The 21,440-nt window shown below is 41.6% G+C and overlaps 1 long non-coding RNA gene across 2 annotated transcripts in view; it reads right to left on the bottom strand.

Annotated features, from left to right (window-relative positions):
• Nucleotides 1-661: 661 nt before the first annotated feature.
• Nucleotides 662-21,440, bottom strand: part of LOC123372340 — a 192,353-nt gene continuing 171,574 nt past the window's right edge. For both annotated transcript variants that reach the window (XR_006580224.1, XR_006580223.1), the window contains exon 4: nt 662-3,174. This is a non-coding gene — a long non-coding RNA (uncharacterized LOC123372340). The remainder of the gene's footprint in view (nt 3,175-21,440) is intronic.

Below are 21,440 nucleotides of genomic sequence, written 5' to 3'. Positions count from 1 at the left end.
GACTTGAAACCTTATCACGGCATAAGACCCCATTTTCTCTTCCCATCCAAAAATCAATTACATGTTACTGATAATAAGCATGATGACTTGCTCTTTCCTGACTGGACCAGCGACTGGTTCCTTTCTAGATACATTTTCTTCACCATCTACTGCTCATCAGTGTTACGAATCTAATTTACTTTGTGCATGATATAAAAGCGACCTAATATCTCTGGATAAAAAAAATGCCTTGCACAAAAACTTCTTTACAATGTAGCTTTATTTAATGAGAAGATTTATTACATATTTGGCATCTTTAGATTTTATATATTTTCTTACGAGGGATAATTTTTTTTACATGTTTTAGTACCTCATCTCGCCTTTCTCTATATATGGTAGAATTGTTGAACAGACGAATACATAAACCCATGAAACAATGAAAAATCCATAAACACTGGTGATTAGATAAAAAACAATGCCATCGGTGTATAAGAACACACATTTTAGGACTGGGAGTCTCAGATATTTACTAGAAACAAAGACTTGTGTCTAAAATAACCCCACTTTGAGACTGTTCGCCAGTGACTTGCACCCATTCTCTGGAACTGAAAAAAAAAATGCTGCTTACCCCATAAAAGTCTTATGTGGAGCACAGCTGAACAGATGCAATTATCCATGTTTCATTTAGCTGTGTGATCCTCCTGATGGCTTAGAGTATTTTCTCCTTTTATAAGAGAGTGCATTTACATTTCATTAACATGCAACTCCAAGATGGAGTTTCTTCTGAGCATTTTGTGAGAGAATGAAAAAACACTTCTTGTGCCCTATCGCAGCAGCAATAATAATAATACAGGGAGTTAAACGGTGGCCATTTAAAGGAGAAGGCTCTTTTCAATTTAAGCTAACTGTACAAGGTGTGTTTTGCTTATGTAAATATATATATAAATAGATGTTAATTTAGATTAGAGACACACTGGCTCTGAAACCTCTATTCCCCACATGCCACCTGAGACCATCTATAAGTATCAGTGAACCAGCATATTTAATGCTACAATGTGGAGATGCTACAGTATGGATTTCTGCTGGCATAGCTGTGTCAGTCTGCATTGTGAAGATGGGTGGATCACTGCCCAATATAGCCATGCCAGCAGATGCTCCTGGGGTAGATACACTGGCAAACTGTGCTTGTGTCAGTGTAGCTTGTTTTGCTCGTGGGAGTTGGTTTCACTACGCTGGTACAAAGTGAATTTTTGCTGATATAGCTGCATCCTCACGGGGAGTGCTTTGCTGGTCTAGTATACCAGTATTCCCACACAGGTAAAGTGCTCCTAGTGTAGACATACCCTAGCAATTACTGAGCTTCTAAGGACCCAGGACTGCTTACACAGTGCTTAGGTGCACAAAACTGCATGCTCAAAACTCAGGCACAAGCACGCTGAGGCCACTTAGAAAATGTGGTCTAGGATATAATCCCCTCCAGAAACTCCGTGGGCCTGATTCTCAATTAAGTAGGTGACTTTAAGTCCTCTTTACATTTTCAGAATGCTGTAAAGTGGGAAAAAATTATATTTATATTTATATATATATATATATATTTATATTTATTTTAAGATCTCTTCACATGACTAGAGCAGGGGCCTTAGTATAAATGAAAATCAGGTCCAACAAATTGAAAGGGCTAATTCTGTTTTCACACTGAAGTAAATGGCAGCATGATAGGGCTCAAAGTATTGTCTAACCTGAATAATTCATACATCATGAAAAATGGTTGCTGGGGTCTGATAAGAAATACTTTCTCCCATTCCACATTCTGTGTGTGTGTGTGTGTGTGTGTGTGTGTGTGTGTGTGTGTGTGTGTGTGTGTGTGTGTGTGTGTGTGTGTGTGTGTGTGTGTGTGTGTGTGTGTGTGTGTGTGTGTGTGTGTGTGTGTGTGTGTGTGTGTGTGTGTACACCATTTGCTCAGTGGGAACAATTGGTGCAACCATGAGATCTTGACCAGCAGTTGTGGAATCAGTGCATATCATGCCTGTAGGTGCACAAAGGCTGCAGTACCCCTTACATATTCCATTGCAAATGGAACATTCTGCTATGCAGTGGGAGCAGTTTGGACCTAAATGGCAACATGACAGCAGCATCGTTCTTGCAATGCAATCAGACATGTGAGCATAAGCTGCTCCTCCTCTTTTTCTTTCCTGTTTTGCTTTGTGAGCATCATTTATGGGGAAAAGCTTGAAAACATGAACCCTGCAGTTGAAAAACCATAAGGCAAATAAAAAGAACCCATTTATTATTATTATTTATTTTATTTTATTATTGAAATTTATCAGTTTCCAAGCCATATCCTGATATTGGGGGCGTTGATTGATGACCTGCAAATGTCTGGGGTTGGCCACACTGAAACTGATCTTTTTGTGGCAATCTCAGCAGACAGGCCTGGAAGATGAGCTGCCTTCACATCTCTAGGCTTGGTCTGCTGCTGTTGCTTAATGGGTTCATGAATACAGAGAGATCTTCAGTCTGCAGGGATAGCAATGTGGCACTCATTTAAATATGGCTTAGAAAACAAAACCAAAAAGGAAAATTCTGTGATTGAATGACTATGATTTTATAACTAAGTATGTGGCTTGTTTCAGATATAGAATTTCAGGACCTTTGTTTTGTTTGGTTTTTCCCTCTGCTACAAGAGTATGGACAACATCTGGGACCTGATCCTTCTCCTAATGAAGTCACTGGTAATTCTTGGATCAAACCCTTATTTTGCAGCCAAGAAATACAGGGAGAGAAATGAGCTATAACAAGATATGTTTCTGGTTTCTTCAGGAGGAATGTTTACTGGGTTCGCTTTATTTAGTACTATGCAATCACAAAGCCATTTCAGTCTCTGTCGGTCTGTCTCTTTCTCTAGTGCACAACTCGTTGTTTACTTTTAACTCTTAACATTTTACAGCTTTTTCATTGCACCAATTGACTGGATGTTGGGAGAAAAGTTTCATTTTCTCGTGAGCGTCTTGGTGCTTTGAATCAAAGTTGCTTTCGTTTCTGAAACTGACTCACATGGCAATGAGAGGAGAGAGTTTGAACTCATTCAGACAAATGACAGAGTTTGTCTTCAGTGTAGTCTGACATCTAATGCACTTTGGGCTTCCTCTTCTGCAGCTGTCCTTCAGCCTCCTCTATCGAAAGGGATGTTTGATCCTGGCGTGGAGATAAAATGACAGGAAGACATAAAAATAAAAAGTTACATACACAAATGCTTGCTTACCTGCAGTTTCTTGATCCTGATGAGGTTGGAAAGCAACCTACTGCAAGATGTAGAATAAATATATTTTATTCCTGAAGTCCTTACTGATGACCTCTAATTCCTGAAATGCACTGCCTGACTGTACTTACCCTGTGAGGATCGTTAGGGAATGAGATTCTCTGTGATCAAACTTCCTTAGCGGAAATGTTTTTTGTCAAAAACTTTTTTGGTCACTTTTCTCACTGTTAACTGTTCTTTTTATGGCTTTTCCATTGTTTGCTGATTTCACCTACCAGCATGGGTGGCAGCATTAGAATGGAGGATGCTGATCCAAAGCAAAACATTTTTTCACATTTGCCAAATATTCACATTTGTGCAAATGAGTTGTATGTGCCAGCCTGAGAGTAGTGCTTGAGGGCAGCCTGCACGATACAGTGACACTAATCTACTTATTAAATACATCCCAGATGTAATACAAATCAACAGAACACCCTGCATGGACACTTCAAAGAATTCAAAGTTAAGGCTGACAATTTGTTCTCATTCAGGTCTGACAAAGAGGACAAACTGGCCTGATTTAAGCACAGGCTGCCTGTCTTAACTTTGAACTTTCAGACTTGTGGGTTTAGCGTTATTTAAAGATTTTTTTTATTGCTCTTTGAAAATAAAATCGTACTATTTATCGAATTTCAGAGACTGTGCCGTTAACAGCTTCATGCATGTAACTATCTGTGGGTAACTATTTAGGGGATCAGTTTTAAAAGGACCGGGGACTGGCTTCCTTCACCTGCAAAACATGTGTACACACACACACTCTCTCTCTCTGCTGCTGAGCACTCTCCTGTCTCACTACCTTCCAGGGACCAGGGCAGTCGGGGGCATTCAGCTTTGGGCCCTAAGGTATCTGATATGTGCCCACCATACGGTGGTTAAAGCATAAATACTCAGATGTGCTGCGGCAAACTAATGGGAGGTGCAGAAAGGAGCTTTCAGAAGGGAAGTCATTCTTTTGAAAATGTGGCACATAAGTGGAATTTTTGCTTGGTGTGGGATTTCAGGATCAGGCCCTTCCACTGTTGCTAGTTTAAAATGGAGACTAGTTGGAATAAAATAGTTCTATTAGATAAACATATATTCACTGTCTTTTTAATGCCTATTAATAACAAGATCAACCAAAAATGAAGTGATCCACTAATGTCTGTCTGTCTGTTTAGAGGTCAATTTTTTTTAAAAGCGCCTACGTCCTATTGCCTAAGTCACTTAAGAATCTAAGTCCATACTGTGAAACCAACTCAATATTAACATGTATGTGAATCTTAGAACAAAAGTGAAGAAGAACAAGCTACTTTGGGTGCACAATATCTGCATGTAAATAACTCAGTTTTACTTATTTCCTTATGTTTCGGCATAAGGGTTGTGGCCTGGGGCTGCCCTATCTTGTGTTCGATGCTAAACTAGCCCCTGGCTTGCCTCAGAATGAGGGACCCACCAGTCTGGCTTAAAATCACTATGTCCTACTGTATTCCTGGGATGAGCACAGTTTAGCCAGAACAGAGAATCAGGCCCCAAATGGTTTTGACCATGTGGTATTTCCCTTAAGCAGCCAATAAAATACTTAGCGGTAGTCACTGAAATACTGGAATCCATTGACTAGAACCCAGCAGCTCCATTCCTGTACATTTATATCTCCATACATACCAACTGCCCCTTGTTTTGGAGTGAGAATTTCATTTTTTCCCCATTTTTTAACAGGATAGTTACTTTTCCTCCCCTGCTCTACCCCTCTCTTAACTCAATGTATTAATGTACATCAGTGTCGTTGCAAGGTATGTCCCTATTTTTCTCCACAAAAGTCCTTATAGATTAGGGAGGTTTGTAACAAATGCATGGATACCTAAGACTTTGTGATTGTCATGGTGCTTCCCACAGCAATAGCAGGGATAGAACTCAGAACGTCCTGCTACACAACAATATGCCCCTGCCATTTGAAGGTAATGCAGACTTTTCAAAGTTCTTAACTGTATGAGTCTAGAACACACAGTGCCGGATCTCTCCAATAGAGGGCAGTAATAGAGACACGCACTGGCTCATTCATTACAATATTCACAATTTTTGTGGCATATTATGCTATACATTGAAGATGTTTGGTCCTCTGGAAGGCCTCTCTATGATTTATAGATAGAGACACATTAGGGTGCTGCACTGCATAGTCTAGAGGAAGAGGCAGTCACGTTTTAGAGTGCTGCTGTAGCTTAGTCCAGTTCCAGTTGCATTTTCCTACTGTGTCTTGTGAGTCATTTGGGGACAAGCCAAGCATTAAACAATCCTGATTTCTCTTCTTTCACTTGCCTGCAAAGAGTAGCCACAACAATTTCAAGCTACGTTACTGATGGGAGCTACCTAAAACCAACGGGAACATTGTCTTTCACCCATGGTAGCTCACTTAATTTGTTTTGTTTTTTGAAAATAACTACAAACACTTGAGTAATTTTCCTCTTACAAGCAGTCCCACTGGGTCCTGCCGTTGGGAATAATCCTATGAGTACAGGCATTCACAGTTATAAACATTTGTAGGACTGTGGTCTGCAATCAGTGTTCGGAAAGGTTCAGGAGTTCTACACTAAATTGTGACCTTCATATTTTATTATGCAGCTTACTTAAATACTGTAACATGTGTTAGCTAAGCATTCCTTCCTTTCAGACATACCACACAAACAGGTGTGGCACCACTCTACTCGTCTCCTCGGTAGCTCCATATCTGCACGACTAAGGTATATTCAATTCTCAAGGCATATCCAACCCACTGCCCCTTCTCTTGCCTTATGATGGGTTAATGGTGTATGAACCAGCTCATTAAAAAGCTCTGTCTAATGCTGCTGCTAAATCCAATATCAGTTATTTTCCTCAGCCTCAGGGCTTTTTTCTTTTCACATGAAAACCCATCTTCAGAGTCCACATTGTATAATGAATAACATAAGCAGTGGCTGGATTATCACACAAATTCATTGGTATAATGATAATGTTTCCTGAAGCTTTCAAAGACTTGTTCTGCCCTCACACCGGTCAAGGTACCTCTTGTCAATATTTAATCTATATTGACCCATGGCTTGATTACAATGCATAATGCTGATTACATCCATCTTCCCATAAAGCCTTGTTGCTGTTTGTGACAAAACTCTATTGATACATTTGATTTATTCTGACAGGGCAAAGCTGAGAAACTGCTGAGATTTTCACTTACTACTGAATTTCTTGTATTTTAGCACTGAGAGGATGCATGATAATGTCCTGACAAGTTAGCTGCTGCTTCTGTTTACTCTTTCCTGTTTCACATGCAAAAACTGTCCTTTAACTTTCAGTTGTATATTATATAAATATGTACATATATATTCATTCTAGAAAAATTATCATTTGTTGGGCAGGAAAAAACAACCCCCCCCATACAAAAACACGCCTTCCTACTACTAGCAGTCCCAATTCAGCTTTGCTGAATAGGTGCAGATTTAAGCACATGCTTAAGTACTTTGTTGGAATGGAGCCATGATCATCTGTACCATAATTCTCCTACTTTGTAACCTGTGATACGGTAAATTGGTACATTAGGTTGCTATCTCATTCTCTGAAAATCGTCATAAAATTCCCCAGAGTAGAAATGTGTTTACTTCTCAGCCACATCCTGCTTGTACATTAAAAGCCTGACTTCCAGGCTCCAGACTCAACGTATTTGTATGAAAAACTGCACATACTCATACATGCACTTTGGGCCTCATCTGAATCCCACTAAAGTCAATGAAAAGGACAGTATCTGCTGAAAGAGTTGGTGAGTCCTCTAGTGACCCTCACTGTCTTGTATGTTCCAGAACCCTGCCAGAGTATGTAGCTAGGCCTTGTATGTTGTATATAATTAACAAACATCGTTATTAGAACACCACAGTACCCGTGTGGTTCCTTCATGTTACATTTGTTGTGTAAAGAAGAAAAGACTGAGGTTAGTAAGAAACTTCCCTCCTGAGCATATTATAACTTAGGCTATGGTTACCCTGGGAGCTAAGGGTGTGATTCGCACCTCGTGTAGACACCCTTGTGCTAGCTCTTGTCGAGCTAGTGTGCTGAAAGTAGTACCTTAGCCATAGTAGCACAAACAGCCTGGGCTGTGCACCCCAAGTACATACCCATGGGGTTCAGGCGGGTTTGTACTTGGGGTAATTAGCTCATGCCCTGGCTCACCACTGGCTATGCTACCATGGCTAAACTGCTATTTTTAGCTTGCTATCCCAATGAGACCAAGTTTGACTATGTTTCTGTGAGTAGGGAATTGCACCCCTAACTCACAGTGTAGATGTAGCCTGTATGTTCCCTTACAGTGAGTTTATACCTTCCTCTGAAGCACCTGACAGTATCCATGCCCAGAGGGAAGATATCATACTAAATGAGTACTGGCCCGATCCATTTGACAAGTCACATGTTCCAATAACACCCCCTCCATTTTCTAATGCTCCATGTGGCGCTGATAACCCCGACTCATTAGAATTCCATGGATTAGAACAACATTACACCCAAAGAGTTTATATCTATATTTTCCATCCGCTTCGTGCACTCAGACTCGTACTACCACCTAAGCTACCACCTCACATTCTTTAACGTAGTTACTGTCACCATGCACCTATAAGGTTATAGATAACAGCTCTGCCCTTTTTCCAGATGGGGAATCAAGGCATAGGAAGGCTAAGGCCCAGAATCTCCGAGATATTTAAGCACCTCACTCCCATTGATTTCAAATAACATTGAAATCAGTGGGAGGTAGGCACCTAAATAACTTTGAGGATTTGGGCCTAAGCACCTTGTCTTCATAAAACCAGGGCTTAAATTCAGCCAGAGTTGTCTGATGCAGAGCTCTGGTAAATATTTTCAAACCAGTGGGGCAGAAGCCTCAAGCTCCAGCGTGCTCCGTGGGACTGAAGCCCCGAGCCCTGAATGAGTTGGGGGGTTGTCTGGGGCGTGGCTCCAGAAAATACTATATGAGAATTTAAGCCCTGCATGAAATGTTGGCGTGAGTTTGACAGTCATGATAACTGAAGAGCAAAATACATCTGCTTGAGGGTGACGTGGAGTGGTGCAAGAGTCCATCTTGCTTCCTATTATTCCTGACCTGTGACATCCTAACAACAAAACAGGCCCCTCCTCAACAGAAGCTGCCAATCATGGTAGAAAGTGTGGTGGTCTTGCAATGCGGCCAAAAGTGCAAGACCAGGTTAAGCCACCCAAAACTGAGACTTCCAGGGTTGGGGGGGTGGGCGGGGGAGGAGGGGACACAAATGTCTTGAACCTGGTAAACATATTTCCCAAATGACTAGAACTATTCTAGAAATATCCAAGGTAAAGAATACTGACAAATGCTGGGATGTCAGAAGAGGAAGGCCAGTGAGGACAGTACTGCAGTGAAAGACAATATTCAGGGTGATGGCAGCCACTGGTTGAGAGATAAATTGATCCGACAAATGCCAGATGCTGTCTTCCAAACTGATCTGCCTCAGCTCTACATGACACTGCACAAATCTTAACATAAAAGTTTTCTCTGTGGCAAGACTGTCCTGATGTTCTGGTAGAACCAGGGATAATTCAGGGTATCTGTCATTGTTCAGCAGTTGCAGAGAGATAATATCTACCTGTTCATCTGTTTCTGCACATCACTACTCATAAGAATGGTTTATAGACAGTATTGTATCACATTTCAGAGATTAGTCCTTCAGAATGGGATGCTGTGATAGGATCTGGAGTCCCACTGCGAAATGATGAGTCAAAGCACTAGAGACATTTCTAAGGGCCAAAGTCCAGATCCTTGTATTCCATTCTGGTTTCAATGATATGCCTCCACAGTTCTATACATGTGCATTTTAAACTTCCTGTGCCTTTATATTGTGCTTTTAGGTGTTCCTTTGCTGGAGCTAAATTCTCCACTGACATACATCCTGTGTAACACTGACTCCAATGGGATTGCATGGGTATTCAGCCAAAGCAGAATTTGGCCCATAGTGAACACTGACTGCAATTAAACTATGTTGATTTACACCAGTTGAGAATCTGGTTCTATAGTATTTCTTAAATTCAGACTGTAATAGCTTGAGAGAAAGAATCATGTCTCCCTCCAGGTGTTGTACTGGGCCACATACACTGATGGTACTCAAATTTACAGTACCTAACAGCAATATAAGCAAAGGGCAATACCACAATGCAGAGCTTGTTCAGATAAAGCATTTGGCAGCATAAGGCTCCTGGGTCTTGTCTACACAAGATACAAAGCAGGATTGCATTGATACTGCCTTTTGTATCTTAGTGCAGGCATCAATAGAAACCATATTGCAAGGTTACAGTAAAATAATGAAAGTTATGCTGTCATTAGTAATTTCTTATTGATAGAGCCCTGCAAATCCGTGGATATCCACTTTATATCCGCATCCATGGATTCATATGTACACGGTCCATTTTTTGTGGGATGCAGATCCAAATTTTATATCTAAAGCCCTGCACATCTGCAGATATCTGCAGGTCATTTTTGCAGATTATGGATTGGATGCAGATACACATTTATTTTCGGTATGGGGGCTTAGTCAGTATAGAAATCATAGGCCAAGTTCTGTTCTCAAATGCTTGGATGGAACGCCTGACTTATTAAACGAGAGACTTTGAAACACTCTGTTTCTTTACATGTTTTACTTCTCTCAGCTTGGACAATATGATCCAGACTGTGCCTGACTTTAGCATAGCTTGGGGGGACGGCACAAAGAACCTTCTTTACACATCCCATGCAGGCGCTGAGGATAATCAAAGCCTTTGCACTTCAACTCCCCCTACGTAGCCATGGGGGTGCAAACGGACCCAAAGGAGAATAGAAGGAGGTAGTGACCTACTGGCCATGGGAGAGCTGGTCAGTTGCCGTGGAAGGAACAAACTATACAGTCCCAAGCAACTGTGCACTCCCCCTGCATGCCAAGGCACTTGATATGGGATTATGTCCCTTGAGATCCCATCCCTTACGGGTGGTCCCTCTGAGGATGTGCAGCTGTTCAGCACACCAGGCTGAGGGCTGTGACTAAATGCTACAGTCTAGCCCTCTTCAGCCAGATTCACACTGATTTTCAAGTCTCACCCCCTTACTGCATATGTGGAGGTTGGTTGGTTTTCATACTCCAAGGGAAGGTTCACATAGAAAAGAAAAGCCCCTAGTTTTGTGAAGCTGTTCTAACTTCTTAGGGAGTTGGTTCACCCACTGGAAACAGCTCATGGACATGGAAGCAGGGCCGGCTCCAGGCACCGGTGCAGCAAACGGGGGCTTGGGGAGCCAAGGGGAAGGGGCGGCACATCTGGGACTTTGGCGGCAATTCGGCAGCGGGTCCCTCGGTCCCTCTCAGAGGGAAGGACCCGCCACCGAATTGCCACCAAAGAATGAAGCGGCGGTAGTAGAGCTGCCGCTGAAAAGCCACCAATCGTGGCTTCCCCCGCCCCCAACCGCTAGGGGCGGCAAAAACGCTGGAGCCAGCCCTGTGTGAAAGGGCAGCACAAAGTCCCTCCCGGGGCAACAAGCCCTGCTTTGCTGGATCTAAGACTGTATTTCCTTAAGTGGCCATGATCCTGCGCTGTGGCCTGCTGATGCCTCACTTTATGCCCAGCTGCCCACACAGTACCAAAGGCCCATTCTGCCATGAGTGTGTGACCATGCCCTGACCATGCCCACTTTCCTTCTATCGTGGTGGCCGAGCGGGGCTGGCCAAGGAACCATTACAGCAGCCCTATGCATCCAGAAGATTCCATCTTGCATGAAGGAATCATTGATTTGCCAGTTAAGCTGGCTTTAATATGACTCAGTACCACTGAAGAGGTCCCTTAGTAGTGGGGTCGAGATTTGGCCTGAATGTCTCTCTTGCAGTGAGAGCCAATAGATCAATGCTCCAAGCCATACTGAAAACAAAATTAAAGACCAAACCTACCTTAAAATAACTCTGTGACTTACAGTAACCCCATAAAAGAAAAGCAAGGGTAATCAAAGTGACAGGCTCCATACATACCAGTGGGAAGCTATTTATTTCCACAGTATGACTTTAAGCATGTGGATAAATATAAATAGTTTATATATTGCACGTGCTCCTGTATTACCAGCAATATGTAAAGAATCAGCTGGGATACAGAACATCTCTTAGTGCTGTGGGAGTTTTCGGGAGAGGTTTGTACCAGGTATGCGGCAATGCTTGCCCAGCAGGGGGCAGGTTTAAGGCTGGACAGTGTGAAAGCTTTAGCAGATTTTTTCTAATTTTTGCAAGTTTAACTCTATCCCTTTCCCTTAATGTTAACGGAATATGTTACCCCCCTGATTTAAACTGATTACAACTTCCCCTTTATATGAGGGCCTCCAGGAAGGCAGCTCACGCCTATGTGAAGGAGGAGATGAATTCCTGGCAATCAGAGGATGCACTGGTTTTAGCATTAGATACAGTTGTCCCTTTGTAATTGCACTACGTAACTTTATGAGCAGTGTTATTTCTTGATCATAATAAGGTAGGGGGAAATCCTGGACCCACTGAAATCAATGGCAAAACTCCAATTGAGTTCAATGGATTTAGGGGTGTCGCCCATTCTTTCATTTCTCTTTCTGCTGCATGGGCCACTTGGAAGTGCATTGTTTGATCTGGATGGGTTTTTCCTGGTGAAAATAAGTAATAGATTTCTATGGTTACAATAAGCAAGTCCTACCTACATGCCCAGCCAATTGCTAGTTTAAAAATTACTTTAAAATGTCCCGAAAGATGCTGGACACGCTGGTCCTTATCCAGCAATGCATGTGTTTATTGACTTCAGTGGGACTGAAGCACATGCTTAAGGATAAATGAGTGCTTTTGCTTAAGCACTTTGTTGAATCTGGCCAAAGTGCTTAGCCCCTTACGGGATCTAGCCCTGTGAACATCGGATTTCAGCTGTAGTGAAAATTGTCCATACCAGTGCGCTTTATGATGGTCTTCCCCATCATCCCCTTATATCATTGCTACTGTCTGAAACCCCATAAACACAGTGCTTTGGCATTGTTAGTTAACAAAGTAACAAAAGCATCTCACTGCTCAGGCAGGGCAATAAAATTCTGAAGCGCTATTTGGTAGTGTACAGAATAGAGCAATTATGAGAGGGAATGCACGTAATTTAGCTTAACTCAGTTCTTTATTTTACACATAAATGAATTCAACCCAAATATATGTGTCAATATAATCTTTTAATTTATACAATTAGCATAGGAATTGTGAAGTACTTCTTTAAAAAAAATAAAACATCCCCAGACTAAGTATTTCTACTTATCACTATACTGCAGTGCACAATTTACATTTAAGGAGCCATTTATGCCAATGCCATCTTGATTGTTACCAATTTACTATTTTTCCTGAAAATTATCAATTTAAGCAATTTGAATGCCCATCAATTCACCATAATGTTCTTCACTTGTGCTTTCCGTACCTTAAAGCCATTCGGCAAATCATTCTCTTTGAGAAGGGCACATTCATTTTGCAGAGTCAGAAAGGAAGGGTTGCACACTCAGTGCCAACTCATACAACATATAGGACTTTTCTGCCTAAGCAGAGGCTGATATTGTGTGGGAGGGAGGAAGGAGGGGGGGAGATATGCAACACACACACAAAATGTAGAATTTCACCCTAGTGAAACTCTGCTCATTTCTTAAAGAAGCAAAGTCCCCAAATAACTAAGGACCACATCCAAAGACCACTGAAGTCAAAAAGAATCTTTCTATTGACTTCATCAATGGGTTTTGGACTGGGTCCTCAGTGCATTTCAGTAGACTTTCTCGGTTATTGCAGGGTCTGATCCGAAACCACTGAAGACTTCGCCATTGATTTCAGTGCACAGAGGACAAAGCCTACAGTGAAGGTTCATGCCTCTTAAAGAGCCAATCCTGATCCTGTTTCCCCAGCCATGGAGGCACTACTGGCTGTGAAACTAGTGCAGTCCTGCTGTGCAGAGTTGGGGAGTGTTTCAGGCTGCACACTCCCTGCATGGTGAGGAGCTCTGCTCCATAAGGTCCCACCCCCTCCTGTTCTTTTCAACATCAGGGAAGGGGTGAGCAAGAGGCCATGGAGTGTACTCCAGCCTAATAGCTGGAGTACACTCCACAGAGCAGCTCTGTAGCCACTACATGACTTGAGAGTTGGGGCCATGCCACATATATCTGAGAAGCTACTTCTTGTAAGAAGAGGGCCTGAAACATAAGCCCATGTATCAGAGGCCTTGTATGAGGACTGAGACCTGGGCTAAAGTAGTCAAAACCTTGCTGATATAAATCAAAGTTAAGTTGTGAGCAAGAGGCAGGCCCTGCTCACAGAATCTGGCAAAAACAGGGCTGATATTGCAGAAACACACATTTCTAAGTACTGCTAGGCACACAAGAATATATAAATAAACACATTCCAGAAAGGTGGTACCAGAACACCTCGATACCAAACACATCCCTCAAAGATAACAGGAACACACTGACCCATCTTAAGCATAAGGTCAGGATGACATTATGATGGACAGAGATGTGTTGATCAAACCAACAGGTACAAGGTAATGGGTGGCACCCTAATATGTCAGAGGGTGGCACCCTGATATATCTGGGGTAATACACAACTTGTTTGTATTGGTGTATAAAGATGTCTCTCAGAGGGAGTGTCTTTGGCCAGCCTAGGGAGCAGTGGAAAGTCCCGCCACTGACTGAGCTGTGTCCATTGTCATGCGCATACATGTCTTAGTATCCTCGCAGAGTCTGTCAAGTGCTATTACCGTGCTTCATCAACAATAAACCTGGCTGGGAGCATTCGCTACTAAACCAAGTCTTGTGGTCTTATTGGGCAGTTCGACCAGAACCTGCTGTACGGGCTCTCTGGTCAGAGCCAGTCCAGCATGCAGAGAGAACACATCTGATGATACAATTATGTTGTTTCTCTGGCCACCCACCAACAGGAAAGTGCTGTACTGTTGCTTCTCCTCTGCAGCTGGCTAATGCTTCCCCCTTTCCCCTCTTAAATGTTTCACAGCAGAAGAAGAGAATTCATAATCCTGTGGTGGACTCTGACCATAAACTCCAGAGCGGCTTTTATACTGCATAGTCAGATTAGCATAGGTCTTGTTGCTCCAAACAGGGAGAGGATGACAACTGGTCATCCTTAGATAGGGAGATGCAATGAAGTATATTGCATTGGACTGGGCTAAAGAGATCTGATATCAGGGTGAGGGCGTGGCTTGCTGACTACTGTCTGAAGGCAATACCAGTTATTGGAGGAGGAGGAGCTGTTCACAGGGTTGATGCAGCAGGTAAGAAATTGAAGGGGTTGCTGGAAGGATACACAAGTCACGTTAAGGTACTCAGAACTGATGTTATAAAAATGACATGTGCCATTTGCTGGAAGTTGCCATCTTCCAGTCCAGAGGTGGATGCATTTCAATTTTATTGTGGAGTGTAACATTCTGAAGCACTTTGGGATCCATTGGGATGCAAGGTATTGTACACAATATCAGCTATGTTGTATTACAGTCTTACCTCTCAAACATTCCATATTTGTCTTTAAATCAAATTTAAAATCATCTCGACTACCCAGTAACAAACTGAAATATTTAAAAAAATGTGTAGGACATAACTATATTGTGCATACACATTTAAAGATAACTTAGGGAGTTCTTTGCAAAATGGTGTGTCCACTTGATCAAATATTGTGTAAAAACACAACAGAGGTAAGATACTATGAAGCATTAGATGCGTCACAGAGTTCTGGCCATATCACAAAACACTTGAATTTTGTTACTGTGCTATATTGTCTTATGTGTACATATAACTCCCTCACACAAGTACAATATGTAGGATTTTTTCTAATGCTCTCTCTCATCCTTTGCAATATTAATTTTCTTGAGTGAATTTTCTGGTGAGTAATTTTCTGGTAAAATGGTTATTTATCTATTTCTCACCCAACTTCTTACATTACTGTGCCTAAGTAGCAAATAGCTTTTCATTTGGGGCTGAGATTCCACATCTAGACCATTTAGCAAGATTAGTCTGGTCAATTCCCATATATATTTGAGCAGTCTAGTGGATATATTGACCTTTAATTCTACCATTCCAGGATCCCATTCCAATGACGTCCTTCCATTGACTAAAGTATCCTTAGTAGCAAAGTAGTTATAATACCCCCAATAATCTACCAGGCACTCAGGAGGGATGGTATTTTTTTAGCGCATGACTGATGCCACAGATCTGGTTCCCAGGCTAGGCAAGCCCAGCCTTACTGAGAAGGAGACTTAGCTGTCCAGGAAGAAATGAGTAAAACTGACCATCAAAGACTTTGCCAGAGCATTTTATGGTTATATGCATGGAATACTTGAAAAGACCTGCAAGGCAACCACTTAGGGGCTAAATCTCTATTTCCGGGGGAGATTTTGTCCCACCTAACCCTGGCATAGCACCCTCCTCACCCTCATTGTAAATCCCAGAGTACACAAAGGCCAGTAGAGATAGGGACTGTCAGAAACGGCATCTGAAATTAGTTGAGGAGCAAGCAACAACAATACAAACAGCTCCCTGAATACTTACAAACACCTTCATTGCAGAGAATCTGGCAGAACAGGATTTGCAACCCAGGTGATCACCATGGTCAACAATCATATCTAAATGAATAGAGTTTCACAGACACCAAAAAACAACTTGCAATCCCCTTCTAACAGCCTAGACCAGCCTTTGTATTCTAATCTTATGCATAGCCAGGCTTTCCTAAATCAGAGGCACCCAGAATGCAGTGCATGTTTTTAACGTGGGAATGCCCTCTAGCATATGAATTTTGAATACAACAGCTGGCCTGGATCCAAAAGAGGCTGCCAGAACTGCTGGAAGCCAGGCACCTTATAATGGAGATATTTACATAATATCAGTCAAAACTATTTGGAGTCAGGGAGAAGTAAGGAGTTTATCATGAGAAGAAAACAAGGCTTATGGGTAAAGAAAATGACAGAACTCACTAGGGCCATGCCAGGAGAAAAGAGTATAATAATGAGCATAAAAACAGTTATGTGTATTGGGAAGGGCTATCAAACCTTTTGCTTCAGGGTTTAAAGATGAGGATGAGAAATATATGGGGCAGGAGGGAGATATTCCCACATCTACCTATTGCAGGGTTCTTACACCTTTGTTTCCAGCTACACTCAGGGACAGGACTATATGGACCGAGTGTCTGATCCACACTGGCAATTCCTGTGTTAGCACTAAGAGTATCCAGAACTTGTGACCACCTAAATTGGTCCCTGCATTGTTTGGAGGTAAGTCTGAGGTTGATACTGGTTCTTTAATTTTTCAGACCAATTTATTCTTCCTTAATAGATATAGAGATATAAATGATGTAGAGTAGAACCATGATTAGCCATTCCCCAGCTAACTGAAGTTATGTAACAGCTATGTGTACTGTATACTGTATCCCTCCTTCTAATTCCTCCGCCTCCCTCAGCCTTATGAAAAACCGAGGTTATGAAATATGTATTGGATGTCTGCAACATGCACATTGGTTACGATGAAAATGTACAAATTCAGGCAGACTGCAAATAAGTTTCTTCTGCTAACTTCAAAACTGCACAAAGTGCTCTAATCAGTGGAAATCCACCCAGAAGCCAAAATCATTCCTTCTTGTAATATATGGCTTCCTTGGGACCAGGAGGCTCAGAGTTCTTGAGTAGCTTGCGTGACTGCATGATGCCAAATGAATTATTTTTTAAAATGTAACATTAGATTCAGTCACCCATCATAACGCTCCCTTTCGAGTATGTCAGTGACATAACATCCCCCAGGTGGGCATGACAGTAAAAGAAAATTAACTCTTGTCATTTAGTATCCTGGCTCTACCTTACACTGAGGCTAGGCTGAACAACTAGAGCAGCAGATGCTGCTATTGGAAACAAACACGCTGTGGTGAAAATAAAGAGAGAGGAGTACAAAAGTAATGGGATTATGCATCTTGTTTCCCATGTGCATAAAAAATACATGGAATTAGCCTAGTTCTGGGTATTTATATCTCCTTGTTAGAACCTGTCATACAGTATTCATGCAGGAAAGGCAGGTCAATTCAGGCTTTACACAGCTTGCAAGGCAAAAGCAAGTTGGGGGATGATAGAAATCTTTCCAGAGGATTCACATCCCTATTGTGGATGCCGTGGACTTCTGAGAGAAACAGGGATGGATAGAAATTTTGGAAATTCCAGCTTTGCCTTGACTCCAAAGAAGACAATAAGACTCTCCCAAAAATAAAGGATTGGGTGGGGTGTGTGGGTGGGGGGGGAACTAGATGAATAGGTCACATCCAATCTGAAAAAATAAAATCAGAGTTTATTCATCATAGAAAATAAACTATTTATAATGGGTTTGATCAGCTAGCTCTGCTTGGGAATTGTCTCTCGGGATGGAGGGGAGGGGAGGAGAGAGAAGAGACTGGAAGCAAACATCTTTTAAAGGTAGTTGGGACAAACCATTTCAAAGTAGAATGCAGGAAACAATCTGGCAGTGGGGTGGGCAAGATAGTTTGATGCTGTAGGACTTTTCTACCTCTAACGGTAGGTTTACACTTATCTTCCGGGTCGATGCGGTGAGTTCGACTTCTCGGAGTTCGAACTATCGCGTCTGATCTAGACGCGATAGTTCGAACTCCGGAAGCGCTGCGGTCGACTCCGGTACTCCACCACTACAAACGGCGGTGGTGGAGTCGACGGGGGAGGCATGGAGTTCGACCCCGCCGCGTCTGGACGGGTGAGTAGGTCGAACTAGGGTACTTCGAATTCAGCTACGCTATTCACGTAGCTGAATTTGCGTACCCTAGTTCGACCCCCCTTCTTAGTGTAGACCAGGCCTAAGAGTTACATAAAAAAATAGATAAAAATCTGTTACCTCTTTTGTAGTAAAATGAGGAGCAAGGGAAGGTTGAGGGGTATTTGCTCATAATTTCTCCGTCTGAATTTATTTAAAGCCTTTCCTGAAGCTTCTGGTGGGATGTTTTCCATTTGTATTTTGCATTACTGGTCAGTGTTCTCCATCAGGTCTAGAATCCAGGCTCATCAATCAAATGAAGACACCACAGCATATTTGAATGAGGCTGGGAACAACATAGCACACTCTCTCTCTCATAACCTTCCCAGTTTGGAAATAAGCAAAAATAAGGTCATTCATAAACTCTAGAGCAGTGGGCATGTCCTTTGATCAAAGTTGCTTTTCTTCTTGCACAGAATAAGACTACGGCACATAAATAAGTAAGACTGCAGCAAAAGAAGCAAGTAAAATTGAATTCCTGATACTGATACTAATGTGTTATTTAGCATTTTTAATTAATCAGTTGTCTGTTAGTTAGTGCTGCAAATAGTTGCTGTTCCACGTATTTCAATTCCATGAAGACTAGATTTAAGTCTCTAATGTGTGGTCTATAGTGGCATAATACCCTCTGAGTGCAGACACAATTTCTCTCAGTAACAAACTGGTTAAGCTGTACTGGTGCAATCATTGCAACGATTGTATCATTGTATTCAATGAGAGTTGATTCAGACTTTAAATGTGGTTAGAGATGGTAAAAATATTTTGATCCATTTTTTTCCACCTACAAAACTCACATTTTTTTGGCAAAATGGGAATTTGTTTTGTTTTCAACTAAATTGTTTTGGTTTTCATTGAAAAATCATTCCCCTCCCCAGGAAAAAAAAGAAAAGACATTTTTCAGTTGCTGAAAACAGAATAAAATTCAGCTTTTGCTACCTGAAAAACTTTTGAAGAAAATTTTTGACAAAATCTTTTGCTTTCATCAAAATGCTCTGGCCACAAAATCATTTCCTGATGAGGTCCACTTGTGGTACTTGAGGAGTTAGGGCAGGCCTTGAATCTCTGCTCTGCTGTACCAGTTTTATGCTATACAAGGCCATTGATTAATTCTGTGGATTTAGATTAGTATATAAAGTTGCATTAACAAAGTGGAGGATCAGACCCAAGACCTTTTTAGCTTGTTTCCTTACAGTTTGAGGCTTATAGTTTACCATTAGCCAATTCACATATCTCACATTGGTTTTTTGGGAGTTTTGTGTTTGAATGAAGAGCTCACTATGGCCCTCAAAATAGAAATCAGTCTGCAAACACTAGACCACACACCTACACACACACACACACACACAAATCACTTATCAAGGACAAATATGGTACAGATCAAGAAATGTTTATTTGACAGTGATATCCGGTTACATAACTGTTAAGCCTCATAATCAGTATGACGGTAGGATAAATAATATGGCTGCCTTTTTAACTGTGCACTAAATCCTTATTTGATCCTTGAGTGAACATGGGACTTAAAAGAGACATGTTGACAAAGAGCAAACACTAAATCTTCACAGTGCATCGGCACCAAGTTATTTAGCACAGGGGGTTCTGTAAGTGTGATGTATTGGGACATTTCACTGTTCAGTGACCCTCACACTCACCCTTCAACCTGTGTAGGGTAAGTGGTCAAATGTCAGCACTCTACACTGAGTGGTCATATAAAACATTTAGGACTGCTTGAGTTTTCAAATTTATTACTCAATCCTTGAAATCCTTCTTGCAGCCAACAGGAATTTTGCTTGAGTAAGTTCAGCAGAATTTGAGCCTAAAAGTTTGTTTCCTTATTATGTATGGGGTTTTCTTTACTCTACACATGCTGCTCTCCTTCTGCATTTCTAACATAACTAGGGACTAAATTGTTTGGTTTTTTTTCCAAAAGGGAACCAATAGCTTTGAAGTTGAAAGTCTTTCTCTCTTGCTCACACTCACCTACCTCTAACTCCTTAACCATTTGTTGTGTGATATTATATGGCTGAATAAATCATAGCTTGCTTTGTTTGCCTATATATTGGCACAGGTGGAAATTTTACAACTAAAGATGTATGAAACATTAAACTCAAAAGTCAAAATTACTAATAATCAACTCCCCCCCCCATTGGAACTGCTTTTGTGAGCATGCAGTTTTTCATTAGAGGTAGTTTTTCAGATGTAAAACATTCTCCAAAAACAGACACCTTTCCCCCTCCCTTTACCCCCAGTATCCAGATATGTAAGAACATTCTGAAACTGTGTTTATGATATATTGTTTGAGCTTTTTGAGATGGTTGGATCTTGTCACATGGTTAGGATCAGGTGGAATTTCTTCTGGTCTCCTGATTGGTTAAACGTATTCTGTATGGTCACAAAATTTAGTAGAAGCAGTTTTGATTCATTTTCTTAGTGAGAAAGGCTGTACTTTGTCTCCTATTGCTGACCCCATTGGGAAAAAAACACAGCCTAGCCTCTCTCTTTCTTATTGAGTTTTGCACTGCTATGGGCTACTGTCCTCTGGAACTGCCTCGTATGCCCAGTCTCAATTTATTGTCAGTGTGTCAATATGACATTAGGATACCTGTCTTGTAGGTCTTTCTTCATTGATTATCCTACCACGTCACTTGCACTTACGGTAGATCACGAATATTGCTTTTTTAAAAGATAATGCAAAAGAAACAATTTGGAAGTCATTTTGGCTATATCGCCATTGTGCAACTCTTGTGCTGACTGACAGAGACACTTCTGCTTGTCCCATATGGCTGCAATGTTGAAGTTTTATTATAAGAAATGTTGTGCTGACCCGTCAGTACTGCTTTGTCTTTTTTTAGGTTTAGGAATCTACATTCACGCATACAGGCTATGGAGATCAGCCTGTCTTTATTCATTGGGTTCATGCAAGCACAATGCAGAAGTGGCTCTGGAAACAGTGGCATGAGTTTTCCTTTAAAGTGAACTATACGTGATAACTATTATATTGAGACATATCAATCTGTGTATGAATGGAGACATCATCTCAAGCACTTAAGAGAAGCTAATGTACAGTGTGACTGTGCTGCTGTGCAGCTGCACCACTGTAGCGCTTTAGTGAAGATGCTCCTATGCCAATAGGGGAGTTGCTCCTGTCAGCACAGTTAATCCACCTCTCCCGTTGACATAGCACTGTCTACCCTGGGGGGGGTTAGGTCAGTATAACTACATCACCTAGGGGCATGGATTTTTCACATCCTTGAGCGATGTAATTATACCAACATAAGTCTGTAGTGTAGACCTAGCCTGAGGATACTGATTAATTATCATTTGCACTGGGCTCTATAATACAGTTTATAGGTAAAG

The sequence above is a fragment of the Mauremys mutica genome, chromosome 6 (genome assembly GCF_020497125.1).
Source record: "Mauremys mutica isolate MM-2020 ecotype Southern chromosome 6, ASM2049712v1, whole genome shotgun sequence".
Lineage (NCBI taxonomy): Eukaryota > Metazoa > Chordata > Testudines > Geoemydidae > Mauremys > Mauremys mutica.
The sequence above is the reverse complement of the archived record's forward strand: the minus strand, read 5'-3'. Positions and strand labels throughout refer to the sequence as shown.